Raw genomic sequence first — 23614 nt, 5'->3', positions numbered from 1 at the left:
AATGATTGTACAAGAGAAAAAAAGAAAGAAAGGAAGAAAGCAACTGTGTAACATTTAAGAGAGAATTAAGGACTCAGCTGAGAAAAGATAACAAAAAAAACCAGCAAACACAACTTAATATTTCACAGATTCATTTCAAATAAGATCAATAAAATAGAGTTGGGAAGCTTTAATTGATTAGCACCATACCTTCTTCACATCAAGCCAAGGTTTCACTGAGACTATTCAAGCACTTAGGTTACCACTGTTAAAAATGTTGGGGACAGGGAAGGGGGAGAAAAAAAAAAAATGGAAAGACAACTCTTCTGGTATTTTGTACCCACCACCCTTGTGCCACAAGCAGAATCTTCCACTATGGAAGAAGAGAGAACAGCAAAGCTTGCTGACAAGTAATAAAGAGATTGCAATCCATCTGCATGCCCTCTCCAAATCAGCTACAGCGCACAGCAAGTTCCTCAGGACAGCACCCAGAGGAACCTGCATTGCCCCCTGCCTGTGAAACATCCCACAACACCTGCACCCAGGTCTCATACTTGTCAGACTTGTCGCTATCTGGGTGAGTGGCCCATGATTTAACAGGGACTGGTCACCTCTCTTTCCATGCACTGCCATCACATGAAAGAACCAGGTTAGGCTGAGAGGTAGAAGAATGCAAGGATAAGAGTCACAAAGGAAACTTTCCTTCAGCACGTGTCTAGCAGACTTACATCTTCCATCCTAAAAAAAAAAATAATTAAAGAATGTTGACAGCTGCCAAGAAGCAAACCAAGTCTCCTTTTGGTTTACACAGATTTCTGGAATAATTTGTTTCAGAAAAAGTAGCATTTAGATTTTCCTTCCTAGACTGAGGGTGATACTGCACAGCTCCATTCCTCCTCCTCCTGTGCTCCAGCCTGCTCCCTTCCTCCATCCCTTTAAATACAGTCAATACGGAAGAGGCAACACATACAATACAGCTCTCTCTTGTTCAGACACTTACCACTAAACATTTCTTCCGTACAGTGAATGAGTTAAAATTTGCTCTCAGCTTTATTTTGGAAAGTGTCTTGTGGTTTGGGTCAACTATCTGAAATGCTACATTTCTTAGCCTATCATTACATCAAGTCAATACCTCATTAAGTTGGGGAGTGGAAAAGCAACTCAAGAACTAAAGTTAAAGAAAGCTATATACAGGGGTTTTTACTTTCAAAAGGAAGGGTTACAGTGAATGGCAGCCTTTGGTCTTCAGTAACATAGTGACCTCACACGACTTTCCAGTATTCAGCAGTAATCCATTTGTTCTCTGAACAAACGAACAAAAAAATCATTCTAATACCATGTCAAGTTTCCTATGTAAAAGCTCTCCTGAGATAAAGACCCAGTGGAATTTTGGCTATGTCTCAATTCACTTTTTAGGGAGTTTTTCTTAGCCATCTCTCCTCCTGTAGCACTGTCTCCTCTCCAGTTCACACACTATAAAAGCATAGTGCTTTTTTGATATTCAATCTTTTCCATTTTTCCCATATCTGCTAGTCTCTTGTCATTAACATGACAACCTGTTGCAGTCACAGCCCTTTTCCAGCCTTCAACTCTTCTTAAGAAGTCACTTAGAAGATCCTGATTTTTACCTAAGCAATTCACTATCAGTCCTAATGTACTCCTGACACAATTTATAAACAGTAAATCTCAATTTTTGTGAGCCTGGTCAAGCTCTTGCTTCCATTAGTTTCTTTCTGATGAACCTGATGAAAATTAAAGATAGTCCAAGTACTTTTAAAAATACTACCAAAATCATTTTACAGATAGGGAAAGGTCAGACCTGGACAGGTTTTGAAGGTCAGAATCTTTAAGACAGGATTGTTAAGTTCTGATGACAAAGGTTACTTGTTCACAAGGGCACTGTTTTTCACTACCTGAAAAAGTGTTTCACTGATTTAAATCTCATATTGACTCAGTTTTCACATTTTCACAAATATTTCAGTGTTAACCAAGTTATTACTTTTTATTTACAGTATTTTTGTCTTATTAATTTAAAGAAAACTTTACTTATACTTTTTTTTTGCTATCTTGACCTCAAGAATTCATGACTGGCCCCTTCTATCAAAATTATATACATCTTTTAATTGAGTTAAAGTAATTTTAATTAGAAATAGTAATAAAGACTGTATTTCCTCATAACTTGCTTATAGTTGCTCCTTATTTTTCCCCTCAGAGGTAAAGATCAAAATTAGTAAGTTGACAAGGCTCACTTAGAGGACTTACTGAGCCTAAACAGTGTGGCTAGTTCTTCATAACTATATATTTGAGAATTTCTATAAACCTTCAGGATTACTCAGTGGGGTATCTGACTTAAGAATAGCTTGCAGACATCTCTGAGGTCCTCCCACTGGCCACAGCATGTTATCCATAAGTCAGAGCTATCAGTAATGCTCCAAGATGTAGTTAGTACCTCAGTGACTGCTATGAATAGTTCCAAAGCCTCTGTCAACACCACTTGAATGCTGGATTTTCCATAGAGGACAGCCTAACACCTGAAGCACAAACAGTGCAACATCTCTAAAAAAAAAAAACAAAAAAAAAACAAAAAAAAAACCACCTTACTCTGGTTGTCTTTTTCAGACACACTAAATCCACTTTTCAAACATTACTGCTTAATTACATTATCCTCACAAGTCCCAGTCATTCAGAGCACAGTGAGTTAAACTCTCTCATTCTACATTCCATTTTCTTGTACCTCTCACATCCTCTTCCCTACTGTACACACTGCTTGCTGTGTTGGCTTACTTTAGTTCTTTAGACAAGTTTGCCTAACACTAATTCGAACTTGACTAGTTTGGGAGAGGATCAGTGTGCTCGTTACAGGTTATTCTATTCACGGTGCTGTGATCCTTATCTACCCCTTGAGGCTCATTACCTGCATTTATGCAACTGTGAGTACATCCACCAAGCACACTCTTTGTAAGACTTAAAGCCCTAATGCAACAAGGACAAACTTTGTTCCAAGTCATCCAAATAATCATCAATAGAACTAATTATGAACATGAAGTTAGGTGGATACCTAACTCTCACTTGCTGCCCTCAAAGAGAACAGCATAATCACAGAAGAGGAGGGAAAAAAAAGTTAAAAAAAAAAAAAAGCTCTTACAGTGCAATATTTGACCCCAATTTTTCCCTTATGTGCCTCTAAGAAGGAAGAAAAATGTAATTGCTGACATACTTATGTCACATTATAAAAGGAAGAACAAGTTGAATACTTGAAATGGACTGATCAACTATACTGGGAAAGGAATTGAATACAATTACTTCTTGCTGATGCTTAAAAACATAGTTTGTAAGCTGGCTGTTACAAGTAGCCTGTTTAGAAGAATAATGAATGTTTGAAGGACTTATTCAGCACCTAAAATAAACCTGAATTGGTTACTATCATCATTATTAACGATCTGCATGTCAAGGTAGTATCACACTCATAATCCTTTGAATTATCACCAATGTTAAAAGCAAGAAAAAGAAACACTGATTTGAGCTCTCAACAAGCTAAAATGATCAAGGTAAGCTCCTATGGTGCAATGTGTATTCAAAACATACATGAGGATAAAATGTAGTCTCTTCAACAAAACTAGCTTGAACTAGTAATACTTTGAAGTTAAACAGTTCTCTACCTCATCTAATAACAAAGTAATTCTCCCACTAAGTACCTATAATAATGGTTACAATTTAACCAGACTCTTTCAGCATGTCACAGCTTCATAACCCCACAACTATCAGAGCATTGTTCAAAGATAATTAAGAAAAATACCTTTCAATACTTAACATTTTAATCCTGTTTAGATTCACTCCCTCAAAACAGATCCCAAGCCAGCTACCAACAGCTTAGTTCTACTACACAGGTCAACTTAATTTGTCCAGCTCAACTTAATTTGTTCCCTCTAATCAACTTAATTTGCGCATTATGCCCTACTTCTGTGTTGTATGCACCAATCTTCTGTGTCAGCTTTCCTTCTAAGTTTACAGATTTCCTTCTATCTAAACCTATTTCTCTGATCTCATTACAAAGCCTCCAAAACTACCTAGCTCACTTGCATCTTTGCTTATACAACTTTGGTGTGTCCAACAATCAATTAACCTCAACTAATCTTTAATTATTTTCCTTTCTCAGATTAAGTTTTAATATCTTTCCATAATTCCTTTCTTTAGGGTTACATTCCCACTCCCAAATGAAATACATCCAACTTAATTGAGTGTTCCAACAGGTCATCCAGCACTAGTTTCAACCTAAATTTCTCTTATCAGCTAGGATTAGGCTGCGACTTTGCCTGGTTACCTATGCCATACTATGTCTATCAATGGCATGTGCATCTCTATATTCTTTCTGTTTCTTTTCAGATCTCAGTCTACAAACTTATTTTCATTTGTTAATCATATAACAAAGATTGTCCTATTTAGTTGTGCTCCCCAACCATCAATCCACTTATTCTGATTTTTTAAAGTCCTCTGTTCAACACTGCTCATCAATGTCACCAAATTCTATGATTTGAGTTCCCTCATCTGTGTTTTTCTACTCTGACTACAGCACTTCCACTGTTGATGAAACACAAGTTATGTCAAGGAGTTCCTTCATTTCATGTAAGTCATATTCACCATTGAAACTCACAGAAAAGGCATTAAACCAGAGGAAAACTCGCAAAATAAGTCTAAGAGCTTTGCTATCTAGGTAATGAATGTATCATCATTTTCTTCAAAAGGCCTTTCTGGTTTGAAAAAAAGAAAAAAAATTCTCAGGATGTGCAATTGCTGCTTTGAGCTAAAATCCTAGCTTTCTATTAGGATTCTTAGAGAAAATGTATTTAACCTCCCTACTTTAAAAAAAAAAAAAAGGTGGGGAAGAGGGGAGGTTGGGACAACAAGTGCTATAGTGCCATAATCAAGACAAGCCAAATGAAAAAATAACAGAGCAAACATCTTTACAGTACTACTTCGATAGCACATGGAAGCCTAGTATCTGTCAAGGATACTTTGAAAAGTGTCAGCCTTTCATTTCACTTGAAGAACGTGAGTCTATAAAGTTCTGCAGGACTAATTTCTAAATTTTGCAATCTAAATTTGAAAGGAACAAACTTCAAAGTATCAGACTAGATTTAACAAACACATGTATTTCCGAAAACAGAAGATCACAGCATGGCTTTATATTGACTATAATTTGTTCAGTGCATTTTATATTATATTTTCTGTTGCTAGATGAGTGGTACCTTTTCTTCATGTTAGTTAGCATTTACAATAAATGTGAAAATAAATGAAAAATAAATTGTACACACAAGAATTCAAGTTCCACAGCAATATTACATGGTCCCACCATGACAAGTACACAATTCTGATGAGTTGCTTTTTAAAATTAATACAAGTATTGGGAAATAACAGATTATCCTGAGCGACTTTCTTACAGTACTAGAGAACATGTCTACAAATGAAAGATTCTAGGGAAAAAAAAAATTAAAAAAAATTAATTCAGAGCAATCCACCTTAACAATAAAGCAAATATTTTATGTATGTATGTACAAATATATCATATCAATAATATTGCATGTATGAATCATAATAAAGTATTGCATTCTTTTCACAAAATTGTCACACCATGTGCTTTAATAAATAGCTGCTTCAAATTCTCATTTAGAAAATGTGTATTTGCTGAACCCTGTTGCAGTAGATTTTACTAATGAGCCCGTTACTTTCAATTGCATTGTTTTTATTTTAAAATTATGTAACATTTTAGAAAGAAATTCAATTCATTTTAAAGCCCTGCAAAAGCAAATGAAAAAGGATGAAATATTCAAAATTGCAGGTATTTAAATATTTATAAAAATACTATCTTCTAAGACCAAGAGAAAAAAAAGAAAGAAAGAAAGAAAGAAAAGTCTTCATAGCTCTTAGACTCACTCAGAGAGAAGTGTGAAATCTCTATTGGAATTTAAGCTACGAGTGGTGATAAAAGTAATCCCACTCAGTGAAAGCAGGATTCATCTGAGTATGTGACTATGTAAGAGACAAAAAATATATACAGATATAATATAAATATAAAAATAAATATAAATTACCCCCGGGGAAAATGACCACTGAATGAGTGATGATCCATTCAAGAAACTAGACAGAGAGTATGAGAAACAAGGTAGGAGAAATAGAAGAATTTAGAACAAAACATAGTTTGAAAGATTAATCTGAAAGACAATGCTATGTTTTTTCAAAATTCAAAAAATGTAAAAGATCGTTTGGAGGTAAGGGATGAAGAGCCACTTATTTTTTTCATTTGGTTGCATACTTACTATTATATTTCATAGCAACTGTAGATGAACATGTGAAAACAGTTAATTTGAACCACTGAATACAGCTGAAGAGTATTAAGTAGTGTAGAAGCCCAAGCCTGACTCAAGCCTTGGGCCCTTCCTTATCTATGCCAATTTTAAAAGGTGAACTGAGGTGTTTTTTCACATTATAACATGTCATCATAACTACATATTGCATTGAAAGTAATGCCTCCTATTTATTTCCATGGAAGCTACGACAGATAGAAAGAGCACAATAGTGTCATTTGATGGGGTAAATTCTTAGCTACAAAACACTATTTTTCAGCATAGGCACCACCATTAGCTGTGCATTCTCACCAGTGATGAACAAGAGCCTGCATGACACATTCGTAAAAATCTGCACCAGTGGAGGTGACCCGCTATCGCTGTTATCACTGCTGAAACGCACCACCCACCACCTCACTGTCCTCACTGTGCTCACATCCACTGTTTGGTCTCCATCAACGTTCAGCAAGCATCAATAAATGTCAGTGGGTGCCATTTTTTCTGCATGAAAGAATTCAATTCCACACCTTTGCTTCATATGCACTTCCATGTCAGATGCCATTTGTCAGACTGCTCCTCTGCTGCCGTCTGCCACACAGCAACAAAACGGAATTGAATATTGGTGGGGATGTTCAGCCTCTACTGCCATACCACCAACATCTGCCTATGACATCGTAGGCCAACATAATAAAGTAGGAGGCATTACTTTTGAAGCAGCCCTCATACATTTCATGTTGTACCTAACTTAAATGAAATCAGATGGAAAGATCCACAAATGCCACAGAAGAAACAACAAATTGTTACAATCATTCTAAACAGAGAAAATAAGTGACCTCTTCAAGGGACAGCACTATATTTCCCCCTAGGTCTAGAGAGGAGACACAGTGCTATCAAAAAGTTCTTCACTAACATCTTTTTGGTACAAGACTAGCTTTTGAAATGTTCAGTTTGGGAAGCAATAAGTTAGTATCATTTAACAAACAGCTTTCCAGGAAAATTATACAAACCAACAAACAAGCAGAGGTTTGTCATCACATTGACAAACCATCACATCTCACCTTCCTCTTAGCATTCCTCTACTAAATGTTATGCACGAAAATCTGAAACTGCCATTTCATTTCAAAAGGAAATGCTTTGGCTCAAGTCAGGGAGATATGGAATTTAGAGCACTAAGGAGACCTGGGAGCCACGTTTGAAAGGCCACATGTGGATGTATAAATGCACTACCAGTAAAATGTCAAGTCCATATGCCAGGATTGTGAATAATGTCAGGCACTCTAGGAAAAGGGAATATTCTAATTTTCAATTTTTAAAAGTTCAAGACCTTCCTTTAATATCAAAAAATTTTGACCACCCTCTGGTGTTTCAAGCCACACCTGCCCCTTCCATGAAGCTCAATACAAAATACTCAGAGGCTGCCATCGATGCTGGTAGTAGTGTGTCCTACAGACATCTTCAGTGCAGTACCAGTACAACTTCCAGATATAATCTCCTCTGCCTCAAGGCCTTCTCCCAGGCCCACACCAGAGACATGGCTGAGAAACAAACTGTAAACCCTCAGGTCCCTCAGTCAGCTTCCTAGGATCTCACTGATTTCCCCTAAGGTACTGAGGAAGAACTAGATTAAGTCTGTATCTATAACTCCTAATTTTGTCACCGGGGCAGAAAATAAGCTAAAGAATAATGATAAATAGGTTCTGCCTAGAGAACATGTATTCTTCTACATATCTGCTATCCAACTTGCCCAAGTAAAGACAGGGAAGCTGACCTCAGGAAGACAGAACAATCCCTTCCACCTCATCATCCCAAAGCTTGCTCTTACACGAAAACAGCAGCAGCTCTAGACTAGATACATTTAAGGGTAACTTAATTTCATTCAGTAAGAGACAAACCCAGATGAAGTGGGCTATATATCCTATGCAATTGCCAAACCCCAGAGGCGCTGGGTAATTCAGATTTACCTTGCCACTTGTATCAGACAGGAGGAGAGATTTTACATTCTCTAACAGCAAGATGAGAGGGAAATAACGACTTGTAACTACACCATGCAAGGCAGGCAATGAATCCCTGCCCTGAAGTCCCACTGTAAATCTTTGATTGCCATTCTGGAAACTCCACTTTTCCCAGCATTCTTGCTCTCTACTGGGACTGCCTGTCTGCAGCTCAGTAGACACCAAACTACTTGAGAAATGCAAAACAGGAAAACTTCTTACAGAGCAAGACCTCTGGATTTCAGACCAAACACAGCTGTCACACTTCTAGCATTGCTATGTCAGCTCTCTCCTGGATATGACCGGGACAGATAATCAATTGAAGCAGCTTTGCCATAAGTAGTCACAGCAAATGACTGCTAGTCTCAAGTGTCCACTCCAGTCTGAAGGAGGGAGACTCAAATCAAGAGTGTCTTGACCCACTTATCATTTAGCTCAGTCTAGAAACACACGAAACAAAGATACAGCATCAATACACTGCTTTAGACCAGTCTTTTCTCTCCTGCCTCTAGGTTTCCTATTGAAGATGAATTTCACAGTCTGCCAGATCCCAACTGATCCCAGACAAATGCTCCATTTCCTGTATCTTTAACACAGAAGATATTTAGACCTACGCTCACGGCCATGAACAAGCAGATGATCAGAATCACATGGGGCAGAACCAGAGACCTGGAGAATAAACTGTAAATCTGGTTTTAAATGTGTAATATGTGTGGGACCCAGTCAGAACTTCTGACTGTCCATGCTGGGAGCACACACTCATGCTGCTTAAACATACTCCACAGGCATCCATAGTTCAGCTAGGAGCACCAAGCGCTGAAGACACTTGAGAAGACACTCACGCCTCTCCACTGTCCCCAGGTTCTGTATTCAGCTTGTCAGGAATCATGTGCTGTGACCTAGTCACCATTCCTATATTAAACACTGACGGGATGCTGCTTAATTTTTGCTGTTTTCAGACTGTCAAGACTGTGCTGCTCTGGTTGTCACCTTCTTCCTGCACACAAATGTCTGCCTACAAGCAGATATTCTCCTGTCCAGTAGCTGGAGTTTCATGAAGGCTGCACAAGAAGCATTAGAAGTTGCAAGCACAGCTGAATGGTTGTAGTTTGTATATCTTGTGACAGAAGAATCACTGAGCATGGCAGGATTCGTCCCAGGGAAAGATGAGCTCTTCTTTTTCCTTTTCATCCCACAGAGAGTTGTCCGTCTTGATTCTGAGTCACTAAGATGCCTTTATTCCAAAATTCTACAGTGTTCAAGTGAGGAAAAGGGAGAAAATTGGGACAGGATTTGTCCATGCTGGTTGTCTAGGGCTGTTAGAGAACTGCCAGCTACAAGCTATGAAACAGACTGGGACACAGTCTCCAATGAAGACTGGGAAAAAGCTGCAGGGAAAAATATAGGGAAAGAAACATTGTTATGATAGGAGGCACTGTCAGCTTTAAGAATGATTTGTAAAAACAAAGAATGAGTCAATGTTAGCTCCATGCATGCCTTTTAGTGTGCATCGGTAACACCACTGTGATTACCCACAACTATGTAGTGACTAGGTCAGCTGAGGACCTGAGAAGAGGCAATGCACACAGACACCTTGTAATGTCCCTGTACTCTAGACACTTCTTTATGGACTATGATAATAAAGCACAGAGAAATTAGACCAGATATCCTCAGGTTTTCTGTTTTTAAGGACTGCAGGAACTGTTTACTACCTCTGCTTTCTCTCCTCTTCTTACATTCTATACTGTACGAAGAAAAGCCCTTCTCTAAGGCATTCCTGTATGAGCCAGAACCCAGCAAAGAGCTTGAAAATGTTCTGGATTGTCTTGTTTACTTCTGAAGACAGGTCAGAAATGGCAATGGCAAACAGGGAGAAGTTAGAGCATTCCATGGGACTGAAGGCTGAATCCACAATTTGAGGAGTTTCAGGACACAGCCTACTCCTTCTTGTCCACACTGAATGCCCCAATTGTTAGACAAAATTTTCAGAGGCAGAAAAATATGTTTCTTCAAGGCCTTTTTGTAAAATGGAATAATAGCATTTCTGAAAAAAAGGTGCTTATCTCAGTGCTGTACTCTGAGAATGGAAAATTACATGGATCACTGAATATTTCAGCACCTTGCATGCCTAAGAATGCTAACATATCTAGAAGAGCCTACAGAGAGATGCATGCAATAGTTTAAAATGCAGGCCTGAGCATCTAGAGGGCATAAAGTTGTATACAGAGGGAAATTAGTCCTTTAATCAAGAACAAATTCATCACAACTAAATTCAGTCTCACAGTTTTGAAGTGGCATCAAACTTTTCTCCAGGCAGGGAAATGAATCCCAGCCTTCATAAACAATCACAGATGAAATTCTGTATGCTTAGACACAAACACAGCATTCTGCTTTATCTAAATAGTATTTATGCCAACTGCACAGAATAATTAGAGGGTTATTGACATTTGAATAAAATTATAAAGAAACAAACATTCTTTCTGCTTGAATCACACAGAAAATGTCCTCTTTCATTACAGCAACAGCAGATTCATATTAACTGCATTTAACTTTATTGTAGAGAGGAATGTAAAGTTTAGTTCTTTTTCATTTATGTGAGACCTCAGTTTCTTCATAGCTCATTGTTCAAACAAAGTCAGGTATTGAAAGTGTCCTTCAGCTTCTTTACTAGAGTTATTCAGTTGACTCCAAATTGTCTCCAGTGCTTATGTACTCAGAAATGTAATTACCTTCTGCATGTTAGTAATATGAAAAAAGGGAAAATACACCTCATTCTGTAACAAAATGGTAGATTTTTCAGTCTTACACAGAATGAAAGGCTGTTCTATCGATACCTTTTTTTTTTTTTGTATCAATAATTATGCATTGAATAGTGAATAAATTCTATTAGATTATTAAATTGAGTATATTTCCACTGGGACATGAAAGAAGATGACTCCTTCCAATCACAAACTCAGGACCAAAACAGAGTATGCCTTCAAAAATCCCAGGAACAATCAGGCTTCGCAATTATTTGATGTTATTGCCTATCCAGGCATAAGATACTCAACTCTGAAAATCCTATATATTTCCATATATATGAGTATTCTACCATTAACAAAAATGTAATTACTTCTTTTTCCTTTGAGACCTATTCATTAGCTCTTCCAATGTTTATCTGACTTCCTATATAATTTACAGCTATGTGGCAGGCCTTTCTTCCACCTGCAGTATGTAAGTTGTTGGTACAACCCTTGCTACAGCTCTTGATCAAACGAGAGAGAAAAAAAAAATTAAAAAAACTCTGGAACAGAGTCAAGATACAATGCAGAAGAGAACAGCTCCATAGTGACCTCTTCTTACAGATCCTAGAGTAAGGCTAGAGGAAGGATGGAGATGAAGAGTTCTTTGATTACATGTTCACTTCCTATTGCTTTCAAATGATACTTCTCTGGCAGCAAAGTTGCTTGGCTCTGAGTATTTTCTAGTTGTCACCAACCAAAATGATCTAGGCTAATCCAGTTGCCTGTTATATCCAATTCCAAAGTCTCTATTTTCTTCCAGGAAACACTCACTTCCATTTAAATAGCTAAGATTTTATTGCTTTAATTCTTAAATACAGTTCTTGGAGTGAAAGTTATCTTTTCTTCCTGTACTACAAAACTGCAATAGAATAGGCAAAACATTTAATTTTCAGATGCACTGCAAAAGAAAATTCAACCATCGTAAGGCAAAGTGACAGCATTCCAATTTATTACTATTAGGAAACAGTAACCACAGCACTAAGCAAACTTGCAGTTACTAAACCAAAGAGTTTTCTTGTCTATTTCAGAGCATTAAAAATATATATTTTTCACTCTCTTAAACTTCCTTTTATTTTTTCTGGCATTACTATTCTTATTTGTAAGAAATATTTTTTTTTCTCCTACAATGGATGCAGAATGAAATAACTAATTTCAAATACCATTTATTAAGTAGCATACAGAACACAGCAACAGGGGCCTGAAGTGAAATAATTTATAAATACTTTAACCTACATATCACATAGCTAACCAATTTCATGCCAGAAAATCTCCCTCCATCAGAGTAAGCAAGGAGAATTTAAAGTATTTTTAATCTAGCTTACTTTTCTTTTGATTATATTTCAGTGGCCTTAAAATATGGAAAATATGCCCTCTCATTCTTTCTCCTGAAATAGACTTGAAACACTGCTAGGGATGTACTTTTTTTCTTAATAATAAATAAATCAATTATATTGCTTCATTAGCTCTATAGAAATGTATTTTGATCTTTCTGACATTTCCAAGCATAAAGTCTAAGTTATGATCCAAAAGTCACCTGAAAAAGGTAAGGACTCAGTTGTGTCTCCTGTCCTCTCTCCAAGCACACTTAGGGATACAAACATTCCACAAAAATGAAAGGAATGAAGAGATATGTCATGTACAGACTCTATAAGGAAAAAATAATCCCAGCAACTCACTTCTGCTGGTGGGAAAGAAATGATGACACTACAGCCTTCCACAGCGGAAGGACTGGAAAGTCTTAAGTCGGTCTGAACCTTGATGAGAGCTTTCAACAAACTCTCTATGTCGTTTTATCTTTTCTGCTCAATACAAAAACATCAGAGAGGGGAAATTTTCATGTAGAAAGGTGACATCCTAATCTCATTATAGTCAATGGCAGAACCTCTCATCTGTAGGTAAAATCCTTGCCCTTTGCAATCAAATTCCTGACACCGTTAACAGCAGTGCTCTTAACAAATCATTTAGAAGATGCCCACCTTCTTTTTTAATGTGCATTTACCAGGATATCGATGACATGCATAAGTAAAAGGGAAAAAATGACTGGTTCATCAGCTCTTAGACATGCTATAAGACACTTCATCGCAGCAACAGGCTGGTAATACTGCAGTCATGAGCACATCACTGAAATGCAGTAAAAACCTAGGGATACACACCAATTCATCATAATAACTCTGCAGTTTTTTTAGTAGATTCTGATGAAAGCTTCCCAAAAACAACAACAACAAAAAGCAATACTAACTTCATTTCCAATCAAAGAGAAGCTCTGAACTCTCATTCCAAATAATTAAATTGCAACAAATAACATTTTCATATCAGGACTTTACTTCTTTCTTTTGTAGAAAAAGAAAAGATACGGTCAGACAGAGTAGGAGACAAGGTGTATCTGATGACATAAAATAAACATACATCCCTTATGTTCTTCTAAGCAAATATGCGTAAGAAACCTCGATTTACTGAGAGCAGTTGAATGTTCTCTTTGATGCATGCATCATTCATTGATCTTTTTAAGAGATCAATATGTTTACAGTAGGAGAACTTACAGCTCTAACAGGTTTTGCTCAGCTTTTCTTCATCACGTTATGTTCAACAGTGCTCTGTATCAAGTGCAAATCATCCACCTCCCAGCAAGAGATGAGCATGTGTAAGAGGCATTGATTGCTGGGCAGCTACGAATGACTGTATCTGAAAAGTAAATCTAGATGTATCATTTATAAATGAAAATACCTTTCTCTGGCTTGGTCTTAGCTTGCATTCCCCGCCAACTATTGACTGTCAGCTCTGTGGCCCAGAGTTTCAGGACTGCAAATTGTCATGTCTTCTCACTGTTGGTAAGACTGAACAACGGCTTCTCTCTGCTCCCTACCTACTCTAATTTGTATGGTAAGGAAAACTGGGCCAAAAAAAAAGGCCCCTACAGCAACCTCCAGCCAGATCCCTGGTATTGTAAAGACCAAAGTGACTTCTGATATTCAGATTAAATATAATAAATCCTCAGTACAAAGAAAGTAACTATTTCAATATCTGGAATGCGTTGCTGAATTATTCAGTGCTCATGTTTTTGCTGTTTAGAGTTTTCAGTGACACACATATCACTCCCAGATGGTATGTTCTCTCTTAAAACATTTTAGGGGGGACTTGGGAAGATTACACCAGCTGTAGTCTGAAAATGAAGAAACTCTCTCCTGCTCGCTCTATTCACTTCTGCTGAATATAACAAAATTCAGTATTCTAATGTAAGCTACTACTTAAGAGACCAAAACAATAGATTCTGTGTGTGGGAATACTGAAAATCAATGAAAAACTTTCTTGCAGTTCCTGGCGCGCACACTTTTCATATGCTGATCATGATTGTAGCAGCTCTCTTAACTTGCCTTCAGTTATGTTTGTATCAATAGAAATGTGTTAAAAATACAAATCTTAAACATACATGCAGCTTCAGAGATTGAATATTATTTCATTTAAACTCACTGATCTTCCCATTTATAGCATAATATCAGAGAAGATAGAGAGTATATATTTATATCCTAAATAAAACTGCTTTTACTTCAATCTTAAATATCAAATCCACTTAATTAAAAGTATGGCTTATTAATCAGTTCTGGTTATACTGTCTACCAAAAGAAGAAACATGAAAGATTAAAGTAGTAATCGTACCTGTTTTATATTGTCAATATATTCCTTTGTTTCTAAGCTCTGTATGAACAACTGAATAGGTGTGTCTATAAGTCACACAACATGTCAATAAATTATATATTTTAAACACAAAATAAGTTACTATGTGCATGCTGTTTATTTTCCATTTGGAATTTAGTGTTTCAGTGTTTTTCCTTGGAAATCTTACATTCATGCTTGCAGTTCACTCACCTCTTGTCAAAGCAAGGTTTCAGTTCAATAGTTAGGCACCCTGGAGACCTAGTGATAACTGTCAAAAACTCAAATAATTAGAATTTTGCATAATTAAAACCCTAGACACAGGCTGTTTATGTCATTTGCTTTGTATGCTTCTACAAAGGGAATACTTTAATACACGTAAGTCATGTTGAAACAAAATTCCAAAGTCACATTACTACACCAAAATAACACTATTCAAGAACTTTTCTGATAAGAACTGTAAATTAAACTGTGTTTCTACCATACAAAATGTAAGACAACATTCTTCAAAACACATAATAGATCTTTTTAATTTTATGGTCTCATGACAGTAGAGTTCTGCTCAATGCCTTATCTGTGCATTTGCAGAATCTTGTGCAATTTAGTATTTGGTATTTTTACCAATATGATGTTTTAGAATCACCTCTTTCTCAAGCAATAGACCTCATCTGGAATACTGCACCTGATTTGGTACTCCCAATGAAAGAAAGATGCTTCCTCTTGAGTCCTGCAGAAGCCAGCAGAACAGCCAGTGCTGCCCCATAAGGAGATGCTGAGGGAAATGTTTCAGCCCGCAGAAGAGACCTTTGGGTCTCTCAGGTCCTCTAGGAGGACCTAAGAACTGCCTGCAAGTGTCTATCAGGAGGAGGTAAACACAAAGATGGAGCTGGGCTCTTCACAAATGTGCATGACAGAAGAATAAGAGACAATGGTTATAAGCTGAAAATGGGATGTTCTAACTCAGTATAAACAAAAAATCCACTATGAGGTTAATTAAGCACTGAGACAGATTGTCTAGAGAGGTTGTGGAATCTCCCTCCTGAATTCCATGTAGGTTCTGGTTCGAACAAGAGGTTGAACAACGGAGCTCCCAAGGTCACTTCTAATTGAATGTTTCTCCAATTCAGTGTTTCAAAGAGCTTCAAAAAGTAACAGAAAATGAAACTACCATTTTGACCTGTATAGATCCTAGGATACATCAGTCAAGCTTTTTCAAAAAGAGAACCTCAACACCATTGGACAAGATGCTAGTGAGAGTTCAGATGGCCACAGACTACCATTCTGATCTCATTCAATGAGGCAATAAAAATTCAGCTGAAAAGGATACAAAGAAGGATTAAAATATACTTAAGGAATAGCGACTCGGGTTGGCTAAATGAAAGCAAAGACATATAATTTCTGTTTGACCTAAAAAGTAAAACGAGGAAAGCTATTTGATGATTTGTATTTAAACAGGTACAAATTCATTGCAAGTATGTAAGCATTTTTACACTCCTTCTTGATGTATTTGCACACTTTACAGTTGACATCATGCTACAATTCCAATAATAGAAGTTTCTTCAGGAAAAAAAAGAAAAAGAGAAGACAAAGACAAGAAAGACAGAAAAGGCAAAAGGAAAAGCAAAAGCTGGTGGCTCTTGCACCACTGGGAATCATTTTCAGGGAAAATTTGCAGGTACAAGGCCATGAGAACAACAGCATGAAGATGGCACTGAAAAACAGTGCCATAGCAGCTTCTGTGAAAACTTACAAGACTCCAAGTGATAGGCAGAATGCAGAACTCCCTGTGGAAGACTCTCAGCAAACAGCTAAGGCACATACAACATCGTGCAGCACGCCACCTCCTTCACAGATAAATTATGGCTCAAGTCTCTTCCTATCTTGGTTGCTCACAAAGCTTATTTATTTTTCAGGATTGACAGTTTCTCTAGTAGACCAGGCATCAGCTTGTCAAGACACTCTAGATATGGCTTTCCAGGTTAAAACAGCATGGAAATAAAAGCTTAACTTGCTTGGCACAAGAAGCTGGACTTGGTCACACTTGCTCAGCCTCAGCTAGATACGGGACTCAAGAGCCCCAGAGCCATCCATTCCAGAGGAAGCACACACTCTGCATCCTGAACTGAAATCAAAGACTGAATGCTTTGGATGGTGGGATATGGAACCCAGCATCCTCTGCTCCAAGACTGAAGAACTGAGAACAAAAAAAGTGCTGAAAGCAGTCATCTTCTGAGTTAACTTCTGAATTACCTTTGCTGAAGACTCTCTCATTTCCTCGAACAAAAAATAGTTTAGTTATGCAACAGCTGTAAAACCAACCTATCCTTATAGTCATCACGTATGATAAAGAAACCTCAACAATGTATCATGATTTTTGGGTAATAAACACTAATATTTATATTTAAAAACACAACCAAGAATTACTGGAAAATAAGAATAAATATTTGCATCCTGCTATCAGCCCATTTCACAACACATTGAATTAATGCTAAAGATAAGTAAACATCTGAGCTTGAAGGTTGTATAACAAAACTTTTCAGTTCCTTTTCCTCCTAAAGAAATTTCTGAGTTGCAAAATTTCAGTTTGTCAATCTTGACCATGTGAGAATGTATGAACAGTATAACCTAAGCAAGTCAAGATCCGTGCAGCCCAGTTCCCAGTTCCCAGATACCCAGCAGCAGATGAGTAAGGAAGAACAAAGAGCAGGGCAACCAAGTGGTGGTACCTCCCTGGAATATCCTGAAGTCTTCAGGATACATGCAGGTTGGAGGCATTCTGATCTAGAACTGCTATCGTTGTGCTTTCTAGCCCTTGGTGCATTTATTCATGTATGATTTTTTTCTAGTTTTTGAACTCACATTAACTTTTTACATTGACAGATTTCTCTGGCAAAAAGTTACATAACAATATATTACATAAAAATGGAGAAACATTGGAAAGTTTGAATATGTCTCACCAGGGTTAGAACAGACCTTGGAGTGGAAAGGATTTTAAGATGGATTCAAGGTATTAAAACAATTTTGTACAGAAATTAAACACTATTTCATTTCCATTTAAAGTTGCTTGAAGTTGCCAACATAATGAAACGTATTTATTTCGTATTATAAATGTTATTATAGTAAGTCAGCACCAGCTGACATAGTTCAAAGTACACGATATAATGTATTAATTACACAGAAGCTACATCTAATAATTGATAAACTCTTTGGTCACGTATGATTATTCTAATCCAAATAATCAAGACCAAATGGAATAAATGAAAGGTGATTTCATCAGTATGTTAGCTCTAAAAATGACTTACATACCAATTCCAGTAAACAGTCTAACCTTATTTGATTCAGTAACCCAACATTCTCTGAGAAAATGTTTACTCCCTTGAAAATCATTACTAAAAGGTCAAAGCATGACAAATATCTTTTGTCATGGAATAGTCCAATGTTTTGTCTTTTATTGTGGTTTATCTTTTTTTTTTTTTAATTTAACTTATCAAATGCAATATGCACCTTCCTATTTAAATACAGAAATAGAAAACATTTTCTTGTACAGACCTGGAGAGACTGGAAAGCTCTGATAAATACTGATTCTTCTAATTTGAATTTGTATTGAAATTCATTTATACAGTATACATATACAGAATATCATATAATCCTCAGGAAATCTGGCCCAAACCTCTTCTCTAAAAGAGAAAAATCCCTCACTCCTGAGAGGCAATCGGCTCGCTCAGCCCCGTGATTCAGCTATGACCAGGCTGTAAATCAGAGGTACTTTGCTCTGCAGCTTATGTACATGTACCCAAGACAATTTTACATTAGCTGGTTTGAATACTGACAAATATAAAACAATGACAATGCAAGATGTCTGGATAACATGTGCTTAATTTAATTAGTTATTTTGGAGATCACTCTGCTACATTCCAACTTTTTTGGTCATTTTTCATTAGTTCTAATAGTTCACATACAACAGGATCTGATTATTTTCAAAACTAAATTTCTCCTAATGAGCATAATGTGAATATGATGAAATCATTTCGGCAATGTTTAGGTCACTCTCAACATTCGTGGTAATTTGTACCAGGATTCATACCATTTATATTATGGGAAAACTTGAATTTGGTCAATATTTTCTGCATGCAAATTATATTTTTAACAGCAGCTTCCATGGGAATATCTAGGGCAGCAAGATAACTGAAAAGTGTTTTCCACCTTAAATATTTGTACAAAGTAGATAGGTTTTATAAGTGAAACTACTTGTACGGTTATACTTTTTCATAATAGATGTACCATTCCATCATAGTATTATCTTTTTTTTTTTTTTTTCAAGTGAAGAAAATAAGATATCACAGGAAAAACTGCACCAAATTAAGCATGTGATGGGACATCGCTTTTGTTTTCAGAATGCTCTCAGCACAGGAAGACAGTGCCAAACAGAAGACACCCAACAGCTTACAGATGACTACTCCTGTTTCAGCACGTAGACTGTTCTCCATTCGTGGAAAAAAAGGTTCACAGAAAACCAAACGCTACTGGTTCGAAAACTGGTGATTTAATGTCAGGTTGAAAATACTTGTGTGTATTAAACACAGATTTTGATACCAAAATGAAAAGCAATCTGACACTGAGAGCAATGTTTGGGTAGGTCTAACTACTTAACGTTAACAGTGGTGCTGCACTGGCATGAACTTGGTCGCCACTTACAATGCCATGCTTTTCTGTTTTAGGAATTTTCAACTGACAATGCCATTTTCATATAAAACAGAGCCATTTCAATATTTATAGGAGGAAGCTGGCACAATCGCTAGGTAAATATGACTGTAGCGTTCCTTTCGGGCCACGACAAGTTTTTTCCTACATTTTGGATCAGATCTCTGCCAGCGTAATGAAAAAGAGGTGTCAAAATAGTGCATTATTGTATCATTGCCTGTGGAAAGTTATATATAGTCGAGACCTATATATTCCGTACGCATAATGACACAACACAAGTAGTATGTGAGGATGGAACCGACTTCCAAGAATGCTCTGGTATTATGGCAGAGAACAAGCCTGTGTTTCTCTCCGAACAAAGCAGGCGTTTTGGGTACAAAATGTACGTGGGCTGGGGCCACTGCTACGGGAATGCATTGGACATGAGAGAAAAACTAGAAACAATAAATAAAAAGATAAAGCATCCAGATCTGAGGAAACCGCTGGGGAGCGGTGAGGGGGAAGAGGGAGAGGGGAGATGGAAGAGGAAGATAGGAGAGGGCATCTGAAGAACCTGAATGCTGAAATAATAGCTTCTCTTTTTGCTCACCGAGTTCTGACCAAAGCTCACAGGCCTTTGTAAGCTTGCAGACTGCATCCTGAGTAACTGTCAGAAAACTACGCCTCTGTCACAGAAAACAAAATGTCACGGAACTAAAGCTGACAACCTTGAAAGACAAATATGTTTAGAATTCCCTGCTTTCTCTGCTTGCGCTCATCCCGTGCTGTTTATGACAAACATTCTCAACAGCTTTTGCATTAGGAAAGAACACTCATGCGTTTCCACGTGTCAGAAGGGCTCCACAATTCACTTCCTTACTTCAGCATCATCGCTAATCTTGTTTTAAACACTCCTTCCCTACTTAATTTTCATGCAGTTTGTCGACGTTCTGAGACCTCCTCAGAGCACTTCAAAACACAAACAGCGTTGGGCTCAGCGTCAGTCTTTCTCAGATGAGTACAAATCTTGTGTGTCGTAAGGAGTCTCTCTCTTTTCCCATTGTAACGATAAGCACAAGTGATCCAAACAGCCGTACCCTCATCCCGAACCACCCCACGCCCTGAGCTGCTGCCCTGGAAGCCCCCCTGCAGGAAGGCAACACGCAGCTCTGTCAGCCCCTGAAATCGCCGTTCGGAGAGCCACAGCTGACACGGCCGCCCCGCTCCCATCTGCCCGCGGCCCCGAGGAGCGGCGCAGAAAACTCCCGCTTCAGCCACGCTGCAGCTGAAGGAAACTTGCCGGAGAGGGCTGCCCGCGGGCGCCCACCTCCGCAGCCGGCAGCTGCACGGGATGACGGCACGGCGCAACTTCCCCAACCTGCCGCGAGCAGCGGGACGCGGCGAGGCCGGGAGCCGGGCAGGGCCGGGACGGAGCGGGGCAGCCGCCCGGTGCCACTCACCTTCCCGCGCCGCCTCCTTATCTCTTCGCTCTCGGGCTGTAACTTCCAGTCCTTCCTCCTGCTGCCATCTTCCGCGGGAGCGGACGGGGAGGAGGCGGCGAGGAAAAGTTGGCGGCGGCTACGGGGTCAGGGGGCCATCGAGGCGGCGAGGAGAGCAGGGCAGGGGCAGCGAGCAGCCGGCGGAGCGAGCCCGAGTCCGAGCCCGAGCCGCAGCCGGAGCCCGAGCCGTGCCGAGTGCGGCCGGGCGGGCGGGGCGCCGCGCCGGGGCGGCGGCAGCTGACGAGGGGCTGTGCGCTACGCTCGCAGCCCGTGGCGACACGAGGAGGATTTACTAAAAATAGCCGACCGGCAGCGGGAGGAGGGGGGGAGGCCGCCGGGCTGCAACGCGCTCCCCGCCGTCGCCGCTGGGGGGGCCAGCGGGCCGGGCCGCAGCGGGCGGGCAGCGCATAGGCCGGGCGGCGCCCGGGAGGCCATTGGGGCGCGACAGCCGAGCGGGCGCTGCCCGGGCTGCGCGGCGCGGGACGGGCAGGGTCAGCAGCGCTGCGGCCGCGGAGGCGGCCGGGCCCCGCCTGGCCCTGCTTCCCGCTGAGCCCCGGGACAGTCTCGGCGCGGGGAGGGGCTCGCGCTCCGGCCTGAGGGAGCAGTGCCCGCGGGCTGCCGTCGCCGGGCTGCGCCTGGGCCCCGCGGGACTTCCGTGGCCTCCGTCAGGGGGACTGCGGCCGGGCTGGTTGTGGGAGCGTCACACGGTGACACTTTCCAGTAGTGACATCTCACAGCATCTCTAGGGAGGAGATGCACCTGCGGGTTGCCTCTCCAATAAGACAAGGGAAAGGAGTGCTGGACAGCAGGGCGTGATGGGTCATTGTACCCCAAGGTGGTGTCACCCACTATGTCCACCACACCTCTGGCATTTCCCTCTGGGAGAAACCACAGACTACAGGCCTCATATGGGTTTTGTTCCTTTGGGCCATCATAACCCGACATTATTGCACGTTTCTACAGCGCTGTTTTGCTGTATTCCACATTCAGATCTTTTCAGTACTCTTAAAGTTCTTGATGTCTTCAACGAGAACATGCTCATCTTTCTGAACCCACATGAGATCTCTTCTCTGGGAATGCTTGATAGTCTCCAGATTTCCCTTTTCCTAATGCTGTTTTATAGGGTGTTTGAAGCACTTAAGTCTATGGAATGTTTTAAGTGCATTTATTTCAGATAGTAGATATTAAGAAAAAATTCTTCTCAGAAAGACTGGGGAGGTATTGGAGCAGGCTGCCAAGGGAGGTGGTGGAGTCACCATCCCTGGAGGTGTTCAAGAGGAAGGTAGATGTGGCATTGAGGGGCATCGCTTAGTGGCCATGGTGTGGTTGGGTCTATGATCTTAGTGGCCTTTTCTAACCATAGTGATTCTATGATTCTATTTCTAATCTAAATTTTTGAATAGATTTATTTATTACATGGGAGAGAAGAGAGTGTCGCCTTTTATTTTTCCCCTTCTAGGAAGAGGTTAACCCTAGCATAGTTCTGTTATTGGAAATCTAAGGAATCAAAAAATTGTTTGCTATCTAAAGTCTTTGGGATTTGTATTTGCTTATTTTCCAGTTACTACTGCCTAAATTTCACGTTTTCCTCAACGCTTTCAATTTTTTAAGTCTAGACTGTACTATATTTTCCACTATATTGTTTTCAAATATTAGGTTTAGATGTAAGTCATGGAGTACCATGTGACAGGTCCGAGTCCAAACTAGCTAATGAAATCACACCATGCTGTAACAAATCGGTGCTCTTCAATACATCCTTTTGTTTCATTACATTGTCTTGTCCTCTGTCTACTCAAAGGAAGCATCAACACTGTCATTACATTCTATAAGCGTAGTCGCTTTTCTAATGCTTCCTTGAAAACTCATGAACTTAACTGGAAAGTGAGAGATGTCTTGGAGACACCTTCAGGTTTTGGTTACTACTATGTTTTCCCTGCTCATCTCCACTCTGGGCTAAGAAATAAAACGAAGTGTTGCATGGTAATCTTCAGGCAGCCTTTATCTTGCTTTTGCTAGATTCAGCATTCCTATTCTGTTCCTACATTATCATCTCCTAATCTTACTGACCAAAAATGATTTATATGCCCAGCTGATTTGCTGGAGTGGATATGTGTAGCTGTTCTTCCAAATGTAGTGTTCCGCATTTTATCACTGTCTTTCTGAGTTATTGCAAACATTTACTGAAAGTCACAAGGGTGAGAAAAGAATGTGGTGGGCCTGCATTATAATTTATAAGTTTAATTTATAAAACCCAAGGTGAGGTGCTGAATCCCTTAAAAGATTTTCATCCCTACAAGGAAACTTTCAGCATCCTTGTAGCTGCATCCCTGCACATTGTGAACTGGTGTCTGCCAACCGTTGGAGCTCTGATGCCCATCATATACACTCCAATTTACAGTAACTGGGGTTTGGGATGGAATAAAGCTTGTATATTTATCACACAGAAGATGAGTAAGGTCATTTTTGGAAGGGCCACAAAAGGGTTTTGGAAACCACATAGAAACAGAAAAAAATGTCTTCCCCGTGGTCCTCATGAGATCAGAATACTTTTATAAGGGACAGTGAGAGAAAGGCCATAATGAAAATTTCATGCTTCCTCTTACATTCAATCTTATGTTCTCTCCCACTATTTCCTCACTAAAAAAGGCTGAAGGACCCATAAGGGGAAAAGAACAAGCTATTATTCAATC

At 39.3% G+C, this 23614-nt stretch overlaps 1 protein-coding gene across 6 annotated transcripts in view; it reads right to left on the bottom strand.

Annotated features, from left to right (window-relative positions):
* HDAC9 (histone deacetylase 9) overlaps window positions 1–21129 on the bottom strand; it is a 458471-nt gene extending 437342 nt beyond the window's left edge. For 2 of the 6 annotated variants that reach the window (XM_021386084.1, XM_021386086.1), the window contains exon 1: window positions 20886–21112. The gene's annotated coding sequence lies outside the window, so the exon portion shown is untranslated. Of the gene's footprint in view, window positions 1–20885 lie in introns of all 6 variants that reach the window. The other 4 variants (XM_021386080.1, XM_021386079.1, XM_021386094.1 and 1 more) reach the window with 3 other exon arrangements.

Source organism: Numida meleagris, chromosome 2, assembly GCF_002078875.1.
Source record: "Numida meleagris isolate 19003 breed g44 Domestic line chromosome 2, NumMel1.0, whole genome shotgun sequence".
NCBI classification, from domain to species: domain Eukaryota; kingdom Metazoa; phylum Chordata; class Aves; order Galliformes; family Numididae; genus Numida; species Numida meleagris.
This window is presented reverse-complemented; position numbering and strand designations above follow the sequence as displayed.